This window comes from Planococcus citri, chromosome 2 (genome assembly GCF_950023065.1).
Source record: "Planococcus citri chromosome 2, ihPlaCitr1.1, whole genome shotgun sequence".
NCBI lineage: Eukaryota > Metazoa > Arthropoda > Insecta > Hemiptera > Pseudococcidae > Planococcus > Planococcus citri.
The window spans coordinates 12,446,733-12,466,618 of NC_088678.1; the positions used below are offsets into that span (position 1 = coordinate 12,446,733).

A 19,886-nucleotide genomic window follows, 5' to 3' on the forward strand; every position below is an offset into this window, starting at 1 on the left:
GATATTTGAGGAGAAAAATGTTGAAAACTGAATTTGGGGGGCTATATGATCCACAATTCAGGGGAACACTCACCCTGGACAGGACCGGACACCTCAGATCCTTGATTGGCAGGGTACAAAAATGGATCGGTTTACCAAATTTCAGCTTCCTAGCAAAATCTCCCAAATGACCACTTGTTTTTCTGCCAACTCTACTGGACCATCCCAGAGTGTTGCAATTGCCTAAAAAGTATATATTCTTTGGAATTATTGGGTCTAAATAAAATACACTCTTTCTCATACGTGTTGAAAGTGGCTCTCGGAAATTATTGATACTTGAAAACGTGAGCTAGAATGAAGATTCTCACAGCTGAAGCTGCTCAATCATAGATTTTGAGATTTTTAGGGTATTTTTTTAAAGCAATTTGATCCTAAAAAATGGACTTTTTCTCGTTCATGTTAGAAGTGGCTCTCTAAATGTTTTTGTATATGTAGTTGGAATATGTGACTTGGAAAGAAGGTTTCAAGAGTTTTTACTGCTGATTCAAGTACTCCACAAACTTATTATTTAAAGTACCTACAGGGTCATTCCACGTCAATTGGACCAAGAAGTGGTAGGTGGGTTCGGCGATTTTTTTGAAATTTTTCCTGTGGAAAGCCCTTCCAAAGGGATGACCAATCACGCAAATCGCAGCCCTCTAGCCCATTTTTAACGGCAGCCAGGGGGTGTCAAAGTTTTCAGTGAACCTAAAATATCATCTATTTCAGCAGTGAATTACTCGATGACCACGATACCTACCAAAATGGAACTTTTCCCCATAGTAGGGGGTTTTAATAGGCTTTTTGATAGTATCATAAAAATCAGTGTTACCACATTTTTTCGTACAAAAAATTAGCTCAAAAAGTTTCGAAACGTACTTTTCATATCGTTCCGACTCTCAAAAATTCTGAAAAAAATATATTAAGAAGTATAGACAACTGTTCATGCTGAACAACATATTAAAAAATTGGAATGGTAACTTGTCGCAAAGTCGATTTAAAAAAAAATTAAAGTTTGCAAAAAAATGTAATTTTTTTATTTAAGACATGAAACAAAGTTTTGATTGGTAAAGTTGACCCACTTGACCCCTACTTTTGCGTATCCGTTGAAAAAGTTGGAAGAAAAACCTTCACTCGGTGAAATTAACTCATCACAAAAAAATCAAAATTCGAAAAAATTCAAAAAATAAATAAATTTATATTTTTTTGCTGCGAGTGTGATTTTTATAAACTTTTTCATGAAATACATCAGAAAAAGGTCAAAATAAGACAAGTGAATAAATTTAAACTTTTTTTGATGTTTGGAATTGAAAATTGAATTTTTTTGAATTTTGATTTTTTTGTGATGAGTTTATTTTATCGAGTGAAAGGGGTTTTTCAACTTGTTCAACAGATAAGTAAAAATAGGGGTCAAATGGGTCAACTTTACCAGTCAAAACTTTGTTTCATGTTTTAAATTTAAAAAATCACATTTTTTGCAAAATTTAATTTTTTTAAAACGACTTTGCGACAAGTTACCATTCCAATTTTTGAATATGTTGTTCAACATAAACAGTTGCCTATAATATATTTTTTTCAGAATTTTTGAGAGTCGGAACGATTTGAAAACTATGTTTTGAAACTTTTTGAGCTAATTTTTTGTACGAAAAAAAGTGGCAACACTGATTTTTATGATATCACTAAAACGCCTTTCAAAACCACTAACTATGGGGAAAAGTTCCATTTTGGTAGGTATCGCGGTCATCGAGTAATCCACTGCTGAAATGGATGATATTTTAGGTTCACTGAAATCTTTGACACTCCCTGGTTGCCGTTAAAAATGGGCTAGAGAGTTGCGATTTGCGTCATTGGGCATCCCTTTGGAAAGTCTTTCCACTGGAAAAATTTCAAAAAAATCGCCGAACCCACCTACCGTTCAATTGACGTGGAATGACCCTACACATAGAATGAATGAATAAAACATCTACACATAATACCTACCAATTAAATATTTTTTAAAAATCAAAATTGTTGCAAAGGGGGTACAAATTATCCACAAATTGTCCACGTCTTTAAAATATCATGATGGGAGGGTGTGAAAAAATGCAGGGTTTATTTTATAAAAGTGGTAACTATAGCTAAGTTGTTAGAAAATACCCTACGTAGGTATGTAGAAAATGTGCGATTTTGAAGTTGGAATTTTCAAGATCTTTTCCCCTCACAGTACGTATAATTGTTTTGTTTCGCCCCTGGGCATGTGCTAAGTACCTAAGAAGTAGGAAATGAAAATTTTTCAGAATACGATTATGTCCAAAAAATTTGGGGCCCGCAAAATTTTGCACTGGAGCCCGCACTGGCTCTTGCCAGCCCTGGTCAGGTTAGTAGGTTCAAGAGAGAAAAACGCATAACTGCTAGAGATGTAGGTAGGTATCATACTAGCCGTTCCCTGATTGGTTATTGATAATTATGCACAGGTATGCATATTTCTATAAGTACTCATATAAGCTTAAATAAGTGAATAATTACTTACTTTGAGCCTACATAAAAGTATAAAACAATACCATGCTGGCTGATTTGATAAACACGTAAGCCGCGTATCCCCATTGACGGGAAGACGGGGTTTCTGCCCGGCTTTGTGTTTTATTTTAGCGAAAAACGTATTTTTCCAACTGAGTGTATGTTTAATTTTCTGTTAATTTTTTAACTTAATGGTAAATAATCACATCAGGTGAATTCTGTGAATTATACGTATTAAGATAATCCTTTCATAAACTAAGTACATAAATAAGGTATAGATGCTCACCAAGTCAAATTTAAGATAATCCTTTCATAAAGTACATAAATAAGGTATAGATGCTCACCAAGTCAAATTTGCTTTTTTTAGAAGAGCAGCTGTGATTAATACAATTGTGTGGAAGTCACTTGAAATGTGATTAAACCAATTTAACAGTTTGCTTATTGAGTATGGTTCGCGGATTCACTTTGAAAATTACCTATTTATTTTGAGTCATGCTGAGAAAAGTAACAATAAAAAAAGGCAGGGAAAATGTATGTAGGGTCGGAAGGTATAGAATTCGAACTGGGATGGGATCGGAGGTACAGGGTGCCCAGAAATATCGTGAACCCCTAAGAAAGTTTTTTATTAAAAATATAGGTTGGCAATGCAGAATAGATGTATGATTAGTGGAATGTTATCAGCTCAGTCAAACAATCAATCATGCGCTAGCATTATTATCATTCAATGTGATCAACCGAAACATTTTAGCAGAAGACTTTTTTTAGGGGTTCACGATATTTCTGGACACCCTGTAGGTAGGAAAATAGGTAACCTACTATACCACTAATATTTAAAATACTTGATTCATAAAAATTACTTTCCAAATCAAAAACGAAAAAGTAAGGGAATATTTACGAGTACCTACCTACATTGACCAAATGGTCAGTAATTTCAATCAAAAAATTGGGGGACTCGTCCCTAGCATAAAAATGTTTTTTAGATCGAAAATGGAATAAAAAATGGAATAAAAATTAAGCAAACTAATTTTGAAATTACTTAAAAAACAATCAGCATTATTTTTATCGAATATGGATCAATTCGTTGATCATAATATAATTAACGAGAAACACATATTTATAAATTATTCGTACCTGAATTATATGTTTCTATAAAAACAAAATGCTTTGAAACTTGCGATTGAGCAATGATCATTTTATTAAAAATCAATAAAATTAAATTAACAAAAAAAATAAATGGTAAATCCGACTCCCTCTCCCTCAAATTTAGAATTTTTGTACAAATTTGTTACAGTTTTTCAAAATTATTACGTGTCATTTTACTCTTTCCCGTGTCCTTTTAGAATCTCAACGATACTTATATTTTTTATATCTTAATTATGGTATCCAAATAATCACATCAGGTGAATGCTGTGAATCATTTCATAAGCTATATAGATGCATCAAATCAAACTTACATTTTTAGAAGAGCAGTTGTTACCAATATTTAAAAGCTAAGGATAAGTGTATGTTGGTGTGGAAATCACATGAAATAATATTGGACCAATTTAACAGTTTTGCTTATTGCGTTTTTTTCGCGGAATTACTTTTTTTTAAATTACTTATTTTGAGACATGCTTTTTCTTAAGAGCATTTCGTTGCGTGATTGGTTGTCATTTTGAAAATTGTGATTTTTTTATAATACAGTATATTGTTTGTGCTTTACTGGATGGGTTTTCATTTTTTGAAAAAATTTTGAAGTATGTACCTACGTTTGCATTTCATATTTTGAACGTCATCTCTCTAACTTGTATTGAAATGTTTGTCAAAATTCATTTCTGACAATTGAGCGCATACTAGCATGAGAAACGGTTTTCAAAAAATCACAATCACTTTGAAGGAATTCCTTCTTCTCTTTGAACAAGCATAGCTCTACTCGATTGGGGTTACAGCAATCTCCAAATAGCCATTTTATGAGAAATTTTCTATGTACTTATCAAATCTATAACTTTACGTTTTTTGTGTTTGGGTTGATATTTGAGGAGAAATATGTCAAAAACTGAATCCCTAGTCAGGACTGGACACTTCAGATCCTTGATTAGGGTATAAAAATGGACAGGTTTGCCAAATTTCAGCTTCCTAGCAAAATCTCCCAATTGACCGCTTGTTTTCTGCCGACTCTACTGGACCATACCAGAGTATTATAAGTAACTGCCTTAATAGTACATTTTGAAATTATTAAGCATTCTTTGGAATTATTGGGTGTAAATAAAATACTTACGCTTTTTCTCGTACGTGTTGAAAGTAGCTGTTGGCAATTATTTATATTCGAAAACGTGAGCTAGAATGAAGATCCCCAAAGCTCTAGCTGCTCGGTCATAGATTTTTAGATTTTTGGGGTATTTTTGAAGAAAAAAAAATTGTGCCCTAAAAATATACTTTTTCTCGTTCATGTTGGAAGTGGCCCTCTAAATGTGTTTATAGGTTGGAATGTGTGACTTGGAAAGAAGGTTTCCAGAGTTTTCACTGCTCAATCGTGTAATTTCCACAGACTTACCTATTATTTAAAAATATTATGTAGGCACCTACATAAAATAAATGAATAAAACATCCATAATGGCCTACCCGTTAAATATTTACAATCTTACCTATATCAATAGTATAACTAATATGTTTGTATGATGAAAATCAAGATATTGGGACTGGTGCTTGATTCATTTTCTTAGGTACAACCTGTCAATGGTTTTAATTTTGAAGTTTGATAAAATCGCTATTTTGTCTACAAATGTTACTATTGGTTCTCGATCAATCCCTGCTAGCGATGTAGGTATTTACATTGATAAGTACTTAATATGCATACCTAAGTAAGCATAAATTTCTATAAGTACTCCTAAAAATTTAACCAAGTGTTTAATTACTTGAGCCCATACACATAAAAGTATAAAACAACACTCTTATTTGTTATTATTGATGACACAGTTTATAAACTATAGGTATTTGTTGCTGGACATAAAAACGACTTTGCAATTTTCACACCACCTACAATTTTCTAGCATGATATTTGTACACCAAGATAAAGCTAGAAAAATTTAGGTGTTCTTTAAACGCAAAAGTATATTTTTGGGGTCTAACCACCTAAATTTTTAAATTATATCACACAATTCTCGAATACTAAATATTAGCCCATTTGGAATTCTGAGTTTGCCTAAAGATTCAAATTGGATTTAACGTAGGTTATACCTGCAGGTGAACATTTGCATTTAAATTCCTCTAACATAATTTGCGTCACACTATGGAAAGTAGGTAGGTATATTTCAATATTTCACATGGAGACAGAAGTAATGAAACATTTAAGGCACCTACTTCAGAAGATGATGAAAAAAAAAAAAAAAAAAACAGTGAAAATTATGTTATAATGCTGAAAACTATGGTCTGTAGGTACCACCCAATGTGAAAAATATTGGTTTTAAAAATTTATATGTGCTAGCAGAGAATTTCATTGTGAACATTTTGGTGTACCTATTAACATTTGGATTCAAGTGTAAATTAAAAATTGGTGAATGTGTTCCTGAATGATACAGCTTTCATTTAAGACCAAAACCACATTTCTAGCTTCATTTGGAGGAGGGGGAAAAACTTCAAAAAACGGTCCGCTTCACCTCGTTGTATACAATTTTGTAATTAACAAATACGTTACAAGGCAAATGAACCAGTTGCTACATTTTTTTTCTATTGAAAAAATTGTAGATGTAATAGTAACATTAGGATCTTGAATTAGCCAAATATTTCCAAGTTTGGTAACGGCAGGAGGATGTGGTGCAGATTGTATTAAAAAAATAATAATAAACAATTACGAATAACAAAATAATAAATGAAAGTAAAACTAATGACAAAATAAATTATCGAGTTTCGCAACGCATTATCTTTGAATTTGGAACCACAAATTACGTTCTTCGAGGCCAGCAGTCAAAATCATTTTTGACAAATGAATTTTTCATTTCAAAAAATACAATAAAAAATTAATGGTACGTCTGATTTGTATGTATCAGTGGATACATTCAACATTATATCAATTTAGCAGTTTCCCTTAAAAATAGCTAGCGTTGTATCATTAAGTTTGCTTCTCGGAATCACTTTTTAAAAAATTACTTACTAGTTACTATGTATTTTGACTAATGTTTTTCCTTATGTTCAGACCAGCACCTCGCGGTCCCTCCCTGGCTGCAGCATCCAATTAGCTTTAGAATGTTGTGGTGATTTTTCAGTAATTTTACTACCTATCACTGCCATTTCAGATAGTACTAAATTGGCACCTAATACGTGATTACTTACCTATGTGATGTACACAGTTATCACAGCCTCACAAAGTTCAAAATTTTATCATTCTTAGAACCTTGTATGAAATCAGCTATTTATGTAAAATTGTACATAGGCACAACTGGCGCTTAGTGCATAGTTTTTTGCACCAGGATGCGTCATATGAGCTATTTGGTCGACGTTCGTTTCTCAATATTTTTCTACTTTTTCAAAGCGCGTGACATTTTCTAAGAAATCATTTTCGAAAAATTGAAAATGTATAATTAATCGTTGTGATTCGAGCTCCGGGTACTTTTCCATCCTAGCTCTTTATCGGGCTGTCAATGTAGCCTATCAGCCAATGGTTTCGCTTTTTTTTCTTGTTGACAACTAATATGACATCACCTGGCTTGGCTCAATCAGTGCTGATCATCATTTGTCTGAGTCTTGATACTGACTCCAAAGCCATTGCAAATACATTGTTCTCCAAATTTTCTAAAATTTGGACTCAATTTTCCTTAAAAGTCAAAATAAAGGTGATTTTTTGACATTTTTGACCTTTCAGCCGACTAAATAACTCAAAACTAAAGTACCAGATGCTAACCAAGTCAATTAAGATTTTAGAAGAGCAGCTGTGATTAATTGTAGTATAATTGTGTGGAAATCACTTGAAATATAATATGATTGGACTAATTTAACAGTTTTGCTGACCTTTTGAGTTTGTTTTGAGAAATCATTTTTTTTAAAATTACTTATTTCGGGTCAGGCTTTTTCTTATAAACTATAAACACCAAACTGCAGGAAACGGGGAAAAGGGACAGTAGTAAAATCTTGTGTCATGCCAATTTCTCCCGCTGGGTGCTTTTGGCTGCGCTATACGCTAGTTTGCAGGCAACAGGGAAGAGGTATGGGTTGGATGCTCTTGGTTACGCACGCTGTACTTCGCAGTTCGCATGGTACTTTGTTCAAGAATTCGACACCAGCGCAGCCAAAAGCACCCAGGGGGATAAATTGGCATGACAAACACAATTTAGCCAATATGGCCTCTAGTTTGTTGTCTTCCCCCAGGTACAGTGTCTATTATTATAAACATTAAAAGCTCGTGTAATTTACTACTACTGGTCTCAATTTCTTAAAATTCATGTTATGAAACAATTTCGAAGTACCTATACATTTTGCATAAAAATACATAATTATTAAATACCTAAAATCAAGAAACAGTCTTGCAAGTTGGTAAATTAAGTTTGTATTTCATATTTGTACCCCCCTCAAAACTGTTGGTATCTAAGGTGCACCGGGGCAAGTCAGAATGATTTTTCGCAATTTCAACTTTGACCAGCTGTTACTCCCCTTCTAATGAACCAATATGGATAAAATTTATTATGTAGGTTCCCATAAGGGTTCTTAACCTATGGTGAAAATTTGAGCGCGATTGACACAGTAGCTTTCGCTCAGTGGAATAAAATATAAACTGTCCTGACTTACCCCAATTGGGGGAAGTCAGAACAGGCTAAACTTTGCAGAGGCGTAGATCACAAACCGAGCGTCCTAGAATAATTACATAGAAACAAAATTGTAGAGAATTTAATTCTCTTTGAGATCACTCTCATCAGATTTTCACTAGGACGCACGGTTCGTCCGCTATATGCGAAAAACTAAGAAATAGAAAGTCTGTATTTTAGACCAAATTCAAAATAAGTTCAAAACAACAACAAAATACGTATAATTGAACCAAAGACATCTAAAATGAAACTGAATCGCGAAAATTTTTATGCCGTGATGAAGTAGGGGTAGTACCCTCAAGTCACCTTTAGTGGCACTTCGCCAGATATAAACCTCTAGGCGCTAGAGCAAGTTTTCTAACTTACCCCGAATTCCAACTTCCCCCAGTGCACCTTATCGAAATGTTTGTCAGAAGAAAAAACAAACAAAAAAGTAAAAATCTATCAGATTTTTTAAAAAAATAAAAAATAGCGCGAATATAACGCAAAACATAATGATATAGTTGGCGAATTAGGAGCAATTCATTCGCTGTCATCTTCTTCGATTTTCGTGACAGTGATCTCCGACTCTAGCCATTTGTCTCGCTCTTCTGGAGGTGGTGTCAGGTGAACAACTCCACTGGAACTGGCGATCGGATCAGTGTCTATATCTGCGCTGTCCTCAATCTCCAGCGATTCAATTCCATTGCGGATATTTGTCTCCATAGGACATAGTTCACATAATGGTTGTTTAGTGTAACCATTCTTGGTCTTGATTCAAGCTCCACGTACTTTCCCATCCAAGCTCTTTATCAGGCTGTCAATGTAGGCTATTAGCCAATGGTTTTGCTTTTTTATGTTGTTGACAACTAATATGACGTCACCTGGCTTGGCTCAATCGGTGCTGATCATCGTTTGTCGGAGGCTTGATACTGACTTTGAAGCCATTGCAAATACGTTGTTCTCCTAATTTGCCAAAATTTGGACACAATTTCTTGCTTGTTTTTGCATGCCGCTTCGTTGTCTTCTTCGATGAAGTAGGTGCGCTGAAAATGGTTAGACGTAATGACAATATGTTCTTGATCAGTGCCAACATAAGTGAGTCGCCCATAGTTTAAAATTCCGACAATCTGGTGACTATATGTTGCGAAGTCTTGGCTCATCTAACGAATGACGATGAAATATATGAAAAAGCGCTGATTTTGTGAGGCTGACAAGGCGTTCATACACTCCACCCATCCATGGCAAGTGTTTGAGTATGAATTTTCCACTGGAATTTGTGAGTTATTTTTAATTTTCTGTTAATTTTTCAACTTTATGGTAAATAATCACATCAGGTGAATCCTGTGAATTATATTAAGATAATCCTTTCATAAACTAACAAGGGAGGTGCCCCAGCTGACATGCACCGATTTTGATGATTCTTGCACCATTGGATAGAGGACATGGAACATAGTCTACCACAAAAATTTCAGCTGCTGAAGTTGATATTTTGATTTTTCAGAGCAATTTTTCGATTTTCACATAGCAATTGTGAAAATAGAAAAATCGCCCTGGAAGGGTCAAATATCAACTTCAGCAGCTGAAAATTTCACTGTGGGCTAGTCTCATCATATGTATTGAAATGCCCAAATAATATTGAAGGTTTCGGTATGCGACCTCAGTGACTATTTTTGGCCAATTTTTCCAAATTGCAATGTGAAAATCAAAAAATCGCCCTGGAAGGCTCAAATATTAACTTCAGCAGCTGGAAATTTCACCGTGGGCAGTCTTATCATAAGTATTGAAATGCCCAAATAATATGGAAGGTTTAGGTATGCGACCTCCGCCGACTATTTTTGGCCAATTTTTCCAAATTGCAATGTGAAAATCAAAAAATTGCCCTGGAGGGCTCAAATATTAACTTCAGCAGCTGAAAATTTTGTGGTAGACTATGTTCGATGTCCTCTATCCAATGGTGCAAGAATCATTTAAATAGATGCTTGTCACCTGGGGCACCTCCCTTGTAAGTACATATAAGGTATAGACTATAGATGCTCACTAAGTCAAATTTACTTTTTTTAGACGAGCAGCTGTGATTAATACAATTGTGTGGAAATCACTTGAAATATGATTGAACCAATTAACCAGTTTGCTTATTGGGTTTGCTTCGCGGAATCACTTTAAAAATTACTTATTTTAAGGAAGGAAATTCGGTGAGGAATTTTACATTGAAGGATTGACAATTTTATTTGAGGAAAGTAATAGCAAAAAGAGGCAGGAAAGGTAGGTAGGGTCGGAAATGGTGCCCAGAAATATCGTTAACCCCTAAGAAAGTTTTTTTTATTAAAAATATAGGTTGGCAATGCAAAATAGATGTATATGATTGGTGGATTGTTATCACCTCAGTCTAACAACTAATCATGCGCTATCATTATTATCATTCAATGTGATCAGCCGAAACATTTAGCAGAAGACTTTTTTTTAGGGGTTCACGATATTTCTGGACACCCTGTAGGTAGGAAAATAGGTAACCTACTATACCACTAATATTTAAAATACTTTATTCATAAAAATTACTTTCCAAATCAAAAACGAAAAAATTATTAGCGGATATTTACGAGTACCTACCTACGTCCTACATTGACCAAATGGTCAGTAATTTTAACCAACAAACTGGGGGACTCGTTCCTAGCATAAAAATGCTTTTTAGATCGAAAATTGAATAAAAAATGGAATAAAAATTAAGCAAACTACTTTCGAAATTACTTTTAAAAAAACAATCAGCATTATTTTTATCGAATATGGATCAATTTCGTTGATCATAATATAATTAACGAGAAACACATATTTAAATTCGTACCTGAATTATATGTTCCTATTTCTAAAAAAATGCTTTGAAACTTGCGATTGAGCAATATGAGCATTTATTAAACATCAATAAAATTAAATTAACAAAAAAAAATAATAATAAAATGGTAAATCAGACTCCATTCCCCTCAAATTGAGGATTTTTGTATAAATTTGTTACAGTTTTTCAAAATTATTACGTGTCATTTTACTCTTTCCCGTGTCCTTTTAGAGTCTCAACGATACTTACAATTTTTATATCTTAATGGTATCTAAATAATCACATCAGGTGAATGCTGTGAATTATTTCATAAGCTATAGATGCACCAAATCAAACTTACATTTTTAGAAGAGCAGTTGTTACCAATATCAAACAGCTATGGATAAGTATATGTTGGTGTGGAAATCACATGAAATAATATTGGACCAATTTAACAGTTTTGCTTATTGCGTTTTTTTCGCGGAATTACTTTTTTTTAAATTACTTATTTTGAGACATGCTTTTTCTTAAGAGCATTTCGTTGCGTGATTGGCTGTCATTTTGAAAACGGCAGTTTACGGTAATACGAGTATGTTTGTGCTTTACTGGATGGGTTTTCATTTTTTGAAAAAATTGTGAAGTACCTACTTGTAAGTTTTCATTTGAAAATACCTAATCATAAAATAAAATTAATCAAATTGTGAAAGTATCTAGCGAGTGGGTACATCACATTTGCTTTTCATATTTTGAACTTCATCTCTCTAACTTGTATTGAAATGTTTGTCAAAATTCATTTCTGAGCACAAATAGCATGAGAAACGGTTTTCAAAAAATTACAATCACTTTGAAGAAATTCCTTCTTCTCTTTGAACAAGTGTAGCTCTACTCGATTGGGGTTACGGCCATCTCCAATAGTCATTTTATGGGATATTTTCTATCAATTAAATCTACACAGTTACGTTTTTGTGTTTGGGTTGATATTTGAGGAGAAAAATGTCAACAACTGAATTTGGGATGCTATCTAATCCACAATTCAAGGGAACACTCACACTGGACAGGACTGGACACCTCAGATCCTTGATTAGGGTTCAAAAATGGACCAGTGTTTACCAAATTTCAGCTTCCTAGAAAATTTCTCGAATGACCGTTTGTTTTCGGCCAACTCTACTGAACCTTACCAGAGTGTTGTAACTGCCTAAATACTTACCTACATAGTACATTATGAAATTATTAAGCATTCTTTAGAATTATTGGGTCTAAAAAAAAGACACTTTTTTCTCATACATGTTGAAAGTGGCTATTGGAAAATATTGATAGGTATTTGAAAATGTGAGCTGGAAAGAAGATCCTCACAGCTGTAGCTGCTCAATCATAGATTTTGAGATTTTTGGTGTACTTATGTATTTTTTGAAAAAAATTGTGCCCCAAAAAATAGACTTTTTCTCGTTCATGTTGCAAGTGGCCCTATAAATGTGTTTTAGTTGGAATGTGTGACTTGGAAAGAAGGTTTCCAGAGTTTTAACTGCTCAATCGTGCATTATTTCCACTGACTTATTTAAAAATATTGCGTAGACACCTAGGTACATAAAAAAATGAATAAAACATCCATAATGGCTTACCCATTGAATATTTACAATCTTACCTACATCGCACATTCTGATGGAACTGATGCAACTCAAGATATTGGGGCTGGTGCTTGATTCATTTTCTTACAACCTGTCATGGTTTTACAAGTGATTTTGAAGTTTGATAAAATTATGTACTTTCTGTTGTGATTATGTCTGATTTAGTTCTCGATCAATCACTGCTAGTAATGTAGGTATCATACTAGCCATTCCCTGATTGGTTATTGATACCTAATTAATATGCGTAAGTAAGCGTACTACTTCTATAAGTACAAGTTTAACTACCTAAGTGAATAATTACTTGAGCCCACACAAAATGTACTTATAAAACGACACTCTTGATTGTTATGATTGATGGCACAGTTTATAAACTAGGTATTGGTCGCTGGACTTAAAAACGACCTTGCAATTTTCACACCTCAGTACAATTTTCCCGTATGATATTTGTACATCAAGGTAAAACAAAAAAATTATAGGTGTTCTTTTAAAATGCAAAAGTGAATATTTTTGAGGTGTCGGCTCCCTAAATTTTTAAATTATATCACATGATTCTCAAATACAAAATATTAGCCCATTTATAGGTCATTAACCCGTTCCGAGTTGGGTCTAGAAGATTCAAATAGGATTTAACAAAGGTTTACTAAGTGAACATTGCATTTAAATTCCTCACTTATGTGCTTAAAAATTGCAACGAAATGTTACAAAATTGTGCCAAATACTTTATAAAACAATAACAGGGTGATAGGGACCCCTACGCACTCCCCATCCGGAAAATATGGATGAAAATTGAAATACATATCGTAAACAAGTATTACACACTTACAAAACCATGATCTGAGCAGAAGCAGATGTACGAGTAGGTATGTAAAGTAGGTACTTACCTACTCGTACCTATGGTAAAAATAAAATAACTCCCATAAAATTATTGAGAATTGGGATTCATTTTGAATGAAAATTGTAAGCGAAAGATATCTAAACAAGTATTACATATTACAATTACTTATTAATCGTACCTATTATTTTAATTTGCGAACTATTGCAATTTTTAACTCCTCGGGTCTTTTTAAAAATTTTCTCCGAGTCTCGCCAAAGCATTTTTTTCATCTTAATGATGAATAAGCGATATTAGGTAAATCCTGTGAGTTATCTTTAGATCATATTTCTCATTGCAGGATACTTGGTCAAGAAATTCATTTGAAAATAATTATACAAGTATTTGAAGATTTTTTCAATCAAAATTTTTATTCGCAAAGTATAAAATGGTCATTTTTATCTCTCTCGTATCCTTTAACAGTCTCAACGATTCTTACATTCTTTTTTACCTTAGTGATAAATAATCAATGCGAATAATTATCTTCAGATAGGTAATTTTTTCATCAACTACAGATAGGTACAGTACCTACCCACCAAGTAGAATTTATTCCTATGGTATTTACATTTTTAGAAGAGTAGATGATTAAACTTATATTATGTAGAAATTACTTGAAACATGGCAAGTTATAATGAAACATACCTAGTAAAAATTAGGTACCTACTCAAAATATTGATAAAATAATACAGAAATTAAAAAATAGTAACCAAAGTCATCAAAACGATTTAGAATAATGAAAGCCAGAAAGCCTTGTTTAGAATAGAGAAAAATTCTAAAACTATCTTCAAAGATTGTTTCAAACTTCTTAGAAATGGATGGATGTATTACGTATTGTGAAAATTTCATCTTAAAATGTAGGTTAGGTACTCACCTACCTACATATTTTTCAATATTTTTGTAATTGTTTTAGGAAGGAGGTACTTATGTACTTATTCATTTTTAAACACTTTTGTTGATAAGCATACTAACAAAACTTTCTTCACTACAAAATTAATACTTTTCTCACGGTTCGTTTAATTTTTGTGGAATAGGTATCTAGTATTTCAAAATTGAAGTAGGTAACTTTTAAATAGAAGAAAAACGACTTTATCTATTCCTAAGGTAACTTTTTATGGTAAAATAGTAAGTAGGTACCAAATCTAATACCCACATATTATGTTTCGCAGTTTCTCGAATTTATTAGGTAAGTATATTGGTACCTACTTGGTATGGTACACGACTGATTTGTGTCAGTGGATGTATTGGATCAATTTGACACTTTCGCTTAAAACTAGCTAGCGTTGTATGTATCGTTAAGTTTGCTTCGCGGAATCACTTTCTTAAAAATTACTTGCTAGTTTCACTAATATTTTTTTCTTATAGAAACCGGCTGATATAGGTACTTAGATGGAAGTATACGCTATCTCCTGTAAAGGAGCGCGACTACGACGACGATGATAGGTAATCATCATACATAGTTTGTTTTGTAGGTTATTGATTTTTTCAGGTGTTCACACGTTAACACCATATTTTTCTCCACGCTGACTGCAGCATCCGATGAGTTTTAGTATATTTTGGTGATTTTTCATTAGATAGGTACTAAATTGGCACCTAATAGTTACCTATGTGATGTGCATTTCACGATTTGCACAGTTTTCACTGTACAAAGTTCAAAATTTTATCGTTCTTAGAACCTGTGCGTATTTTTTTACACCAGGATGCGTCACATGAGCTATTTGGTCGACGTTCGTTTCCCAATATTTACGTTTTCAAAGTGAGTGACACTGATCTAAGAAATCATTTTCGAAAAGTTGAAAACTTATACTTAATTGAATTTAAATCATTTATGAATTAGGTAAGTACAAATTACCAAAGTATGTTATGGTTTGTTATGAATTTTCAATTATTTTTGAAAATGCGATAATTTCATGGAACGGTTCCACATGTAGTTGTTCCACAGCCATTGTAAACGAGACTTAATTTTACTCAATTTTCCCAAAAGTCAAAATAACGTATTTTGAAATAATTAGGCGATAGGCATTCTTTGGAATTACCTTATTGGGTTTACAAAAACCCCCCTTTTTCTCATACATGTTGAAAGTGGCTTTTGGAAATTATTGATATTTGAAAATGTGAGTTAGATTGAAGATCCCCAAGTCTGTTGCTGCTCTATCATAGATTTTGAGATTTTGGGGGTATTTTTTGAAAAAAAAATTGTGCCCAAAAAATAGACTTTCTATCGTTTATGTTGGAAATGGCCCTCTAAATGTATTTATAGTTGGAAAATGTGGCTTGGAAAGAAGGTTTCCAGAGTTTTGACTGCTCAATCGTGCATTTGCACTGATTTACTTGAAAATATTGTGTAGAGAGACTATACGTAAAATAAATGAATAAAACATCCATTAATACCAGTTAAATATTTACAATCTTGCCTAATTCAACTATTTCTGTGATGAAAATCACGATATTGGGACTGGTGCTTGATTTATTTTCTTAGGTACAACTTGTCAAGGTTATTTACTCCGACAAGTACTTTGAGGTTAGAATAAAATGCATTCTTTTTTACATGTTTCCTAAAATAACTTGAGAGAGAAAAACTCATAACTGCTAGTGATGTAGGTATCATACTAGCCATTCCCTGATTAGTTATTGATAATTATGCATAGGTAATTAGGTATGCGTATTTCTGTACCTAAGTACTCCTATAGTAAGCTTAACTAAGTGAATAATTACTTACTTTGAGCCTACATAAAAGTATAAAACAACATAATATTTTTAATAAATGTTTTGTAATTTTATGCAACGAAATCAAAGATACATATTCGGAGATGAAGACAAACTGCGGTTTATTCATGATTCTAAGGTGGGGTTCTTTGTGTAACATATTAAAATGAAATTGGAATTTCCATGGAATGCCGAATGTTCAGTTTATTCTCATCAATTCAAAATTCCAGTTTTATTTTTAGGGGTTTCGCAGTGTTGAAATCAAATTTGAGAGAAAGTCATATGTGATGAAAAAATTTAAAGTGCAACATTGAAGCGTAAACAGAGTTTTGTTTACGTAGCCAAGTACCTACATAGGTACCATCAAAGGTACTTCGAATGCAATTTGATTAAATAGAAAATTTTCTATTTCATCAAAGTACATACATTAAAGGGTTTTTAAAGAAGATGAGTTTGAAAACATTTAATAAAAATAAAAACTAATTAAATTTAATACTACAATACTTAATTTGTTGAATTGTCTTTATAGTGAACCTTTTCTTCTTAAGAACTCAAAGTCAATTAAGAAAAATGCGGCTTTTCCCTTTTTGTTGTATACTTTGATAAGAACTTCAACTCGACACTTGATAGGTAGTGTAAACGGGAAACCAAAGGTGATTTTGAAATAGTTTCAAAGTATTATTATCACTGCATTTTGATGCTATGTACTTTGACGATTTTAGTTTGAAGTATATCGGTTGCTTTTTAAGGTCATTTTCGTATTGAGTGACCAGAATACTAATCAGGGTGTCCAGTTCGAGGTCAACAAACTTCAGATTTGAATACAACGGGTTCTTACTTGAAGAAGAAAACAATTAGATGAGGTGTTGCCTATTGTTGTAGAGCAATCATTTATAAAAACACTAAAAGAAACTGCATTAGTCAAACTGTCAAACATAAAATATTTGACGAAAATTGAAATTGATTTTTTGACCTCCAATAAATAACAAACGTAGTAGTACTTACTTACTGTTTCATTAAAATTATATTTTTGAAGTTGCATTTTGCGAACTCTACCAGGCTTCATTATTCACGCATGCCTATCAGGTAGTCGGAGTCCCCCACCTGTCTTCGGAAAAGGATTTTAGGGAGCAGAATTTGGTGCCTAGGGGGGGTCAACAGGTGTTGATCTCCCCTTTGCATTACATGAGTTTCGGATATGGGGGGGGGGGACATTTGCGAGGAGGCTGGTGCACTTGCTAAGGGCTTCACACCAGCCTCTCACATTGGACTTAAGAGTCATCATCGAGTCGTATAACCGCTCGTGGTGGTATCGCGTACAAATCAACGCGTACCCTTATGCCAAATTGGGTATTTGGGCTGACATCCTTTATGTTGGTATACTAGATATGGCTAATTATTATAGGCTGAAAGATGTAGGAAAATAGGTATGATTAGTTAACTTGTTCTACTTTGCAAATATGTACAGCATTATAATACAAAAAAGAAATTATAATACAAGAATGAAGCCCACGCTAAATTAGTTTAAGGTTATGGTTTTGAGAAGAATATATTTAGGATATGCATAGGTTTTGAAAAAATCTAACTATAGTTATTTACAGCTTGAGGTATGGCATTTTAATGGGTTATTTACAGGGCTTTTACTGGTCGATGTTTGGTTGATAGATCAGGATTGAAGCTGTTACTCCTTCTGGGTTCATACTCTGACTAGTAACTGGGTGGTCCCTGAAGCATTCGATGATGGATTGTTTCACTGTTGGCCACTCCAGTTTATCCAGACCTCACCCTAATCTTGGTACTGCTATCTTTTTGATCTTCAGTTAGTCGCATTTGGCAGCAAGTGCTTTCATTGTCGTTACAAAGCCCTTGATTGATGGCTTATCATTGTAGTGTTCTTTGGTGATGGCGTAGAGTATGTAATTTCCACCTTTTTTGAGCTCAACTACTTCACCAACCTTAGCACCCCTTGACTTCTGAGTGTCCTGGTTGCCGAAGGCTCGTTTAAATAGGAGCGCAATGCCCTTGGACATCCTGAAATCCCTGCTGACACAATGGGCCAGGGCAAACTGTGGGTATTGTCTAAACAGATTGTCCTCTAATTCCTCTAGGGTGGAGATCCCATTTGATTTGGTCTCTATCTTTCCCCGGTTAGAGTGTTGGATTTTCTTTTCTAGTTCCTTCTCAGCTTGTTTGAGAATTTTCTCTGCCCCAGCCTGGGTTATTTGGCCCATCTGAAGGTAATCGCTGTATGGCAGTAGACAACCCACAGCAGCTGGCCCAACTGGGCGGTAGAATCTCTCTTTTATCCCTCTTAGTACAAGGTACTGCATTGTGGGTTGGTATGTGATGTGAAAATATCAGAGAGTAGGGATGGCCCAGTTCACCATCAGTGATCAACTGGTCCATTGCCTTGTCAACTATGTTACATGCCACATTTTGGTTTTCAATATCAGCAAAGTGATTACCAAGGATTGATTGTGGACTAATAGGATTGTCCATCCTTGGTTTACGTGTGTGTCTGAAAGTTGTTCTAACAAATAAGACGCGTTGGTTGACATCTTCAAGTGTTAATCCATTTTCATGTGGTCCCAGAGGTGTGTAGTTTCCACCAGGAACCCGCCCCCTGTGGGGAGCACCCTTTGGCCTCCAGATAATGTGTAACCTTATTTCACATACCTCTCAATGTAGATGGAAGCGACGACATAATTTAAGGTACCTCTACTCCAGAAGATGATGACATAAAAACAAAAATCAGTGAAAATTTTGTTATATATGCAGAAAACTATGGTCTGTCTCTGTACCACCCAATGTGAAAAATATTGGTTTTAAAAATTTATATGTGCCAGTAGAGAATTTTATTGCGAACATTTTGGTGTAGGTATTAATATTTGGATTTAAGTGTAACTGAACTGATTTAGCAACGATTTTGTGGGGGAAAAACTCAAAAATTTTGGACAAAAATCCGAAAATTTGCAGGAAGCTTCAGAAAAACTCGAAACCATTATCAATCGACTCAAGAGGTTGAAAATAGCGTACAAATAAATTTTCAGCGCTTTTCATTCTTTTTATCAGAAATTGAAAATTTTTTATTTTAAAGATTTCATTAAAAAACATGTTTTTTCTGTACTCTTTGTTCATTTTTGGATGAGTATAGTCCGCCCATTTTAAGTTGGCGCTCCGTGCAACGAAATAGTATGCCGATTTACCCAAACTAGCATACCATGTATCTCAGGCGGATGCGTTGCACCCCATAATTTCATAGGTAAAGGTATCTTCAATTGAAGTGTACACCACAACCACGTTTGCAACCCTTTCTTTTATAGAAACCAGTTTTTGAACCTTTTTTCTACCTGCTTCCCTTCCGGTGATACATGTCCAGTTATATTCTAACAAGTAAGTGTGCATGTGTAGGTGGTAAATGGTACAAAATACTTGCATAAAGATAACAAACGGAGGACCCTGAAAAACTGGGTTTTTTCGCGTTCAGTGAAGCGCCAACTTAAAATGGGCAGACTATAATAATGGTTATAAAAATATCCGAACGAAGGTACATCATTGTAAGTAGGAAGGTGGGAGAATTCATTTCTTGATGTAATAGGTATTGGATGGGG

General features: G+C 33.9%; 1 protein-coding gene across 2 annotated transcripts in view; it reads right to left on the reverse strand.

Moving 5' to 3' along the window:
• Positions 1 to 19,886, reverse strand: part of LOC135834710 (uncharacterized) — a 194,116-nt gene that overhangs the window by 27,296 nt on the left and 146,934 nt on the right. The window lies entirely within an intron of this gene.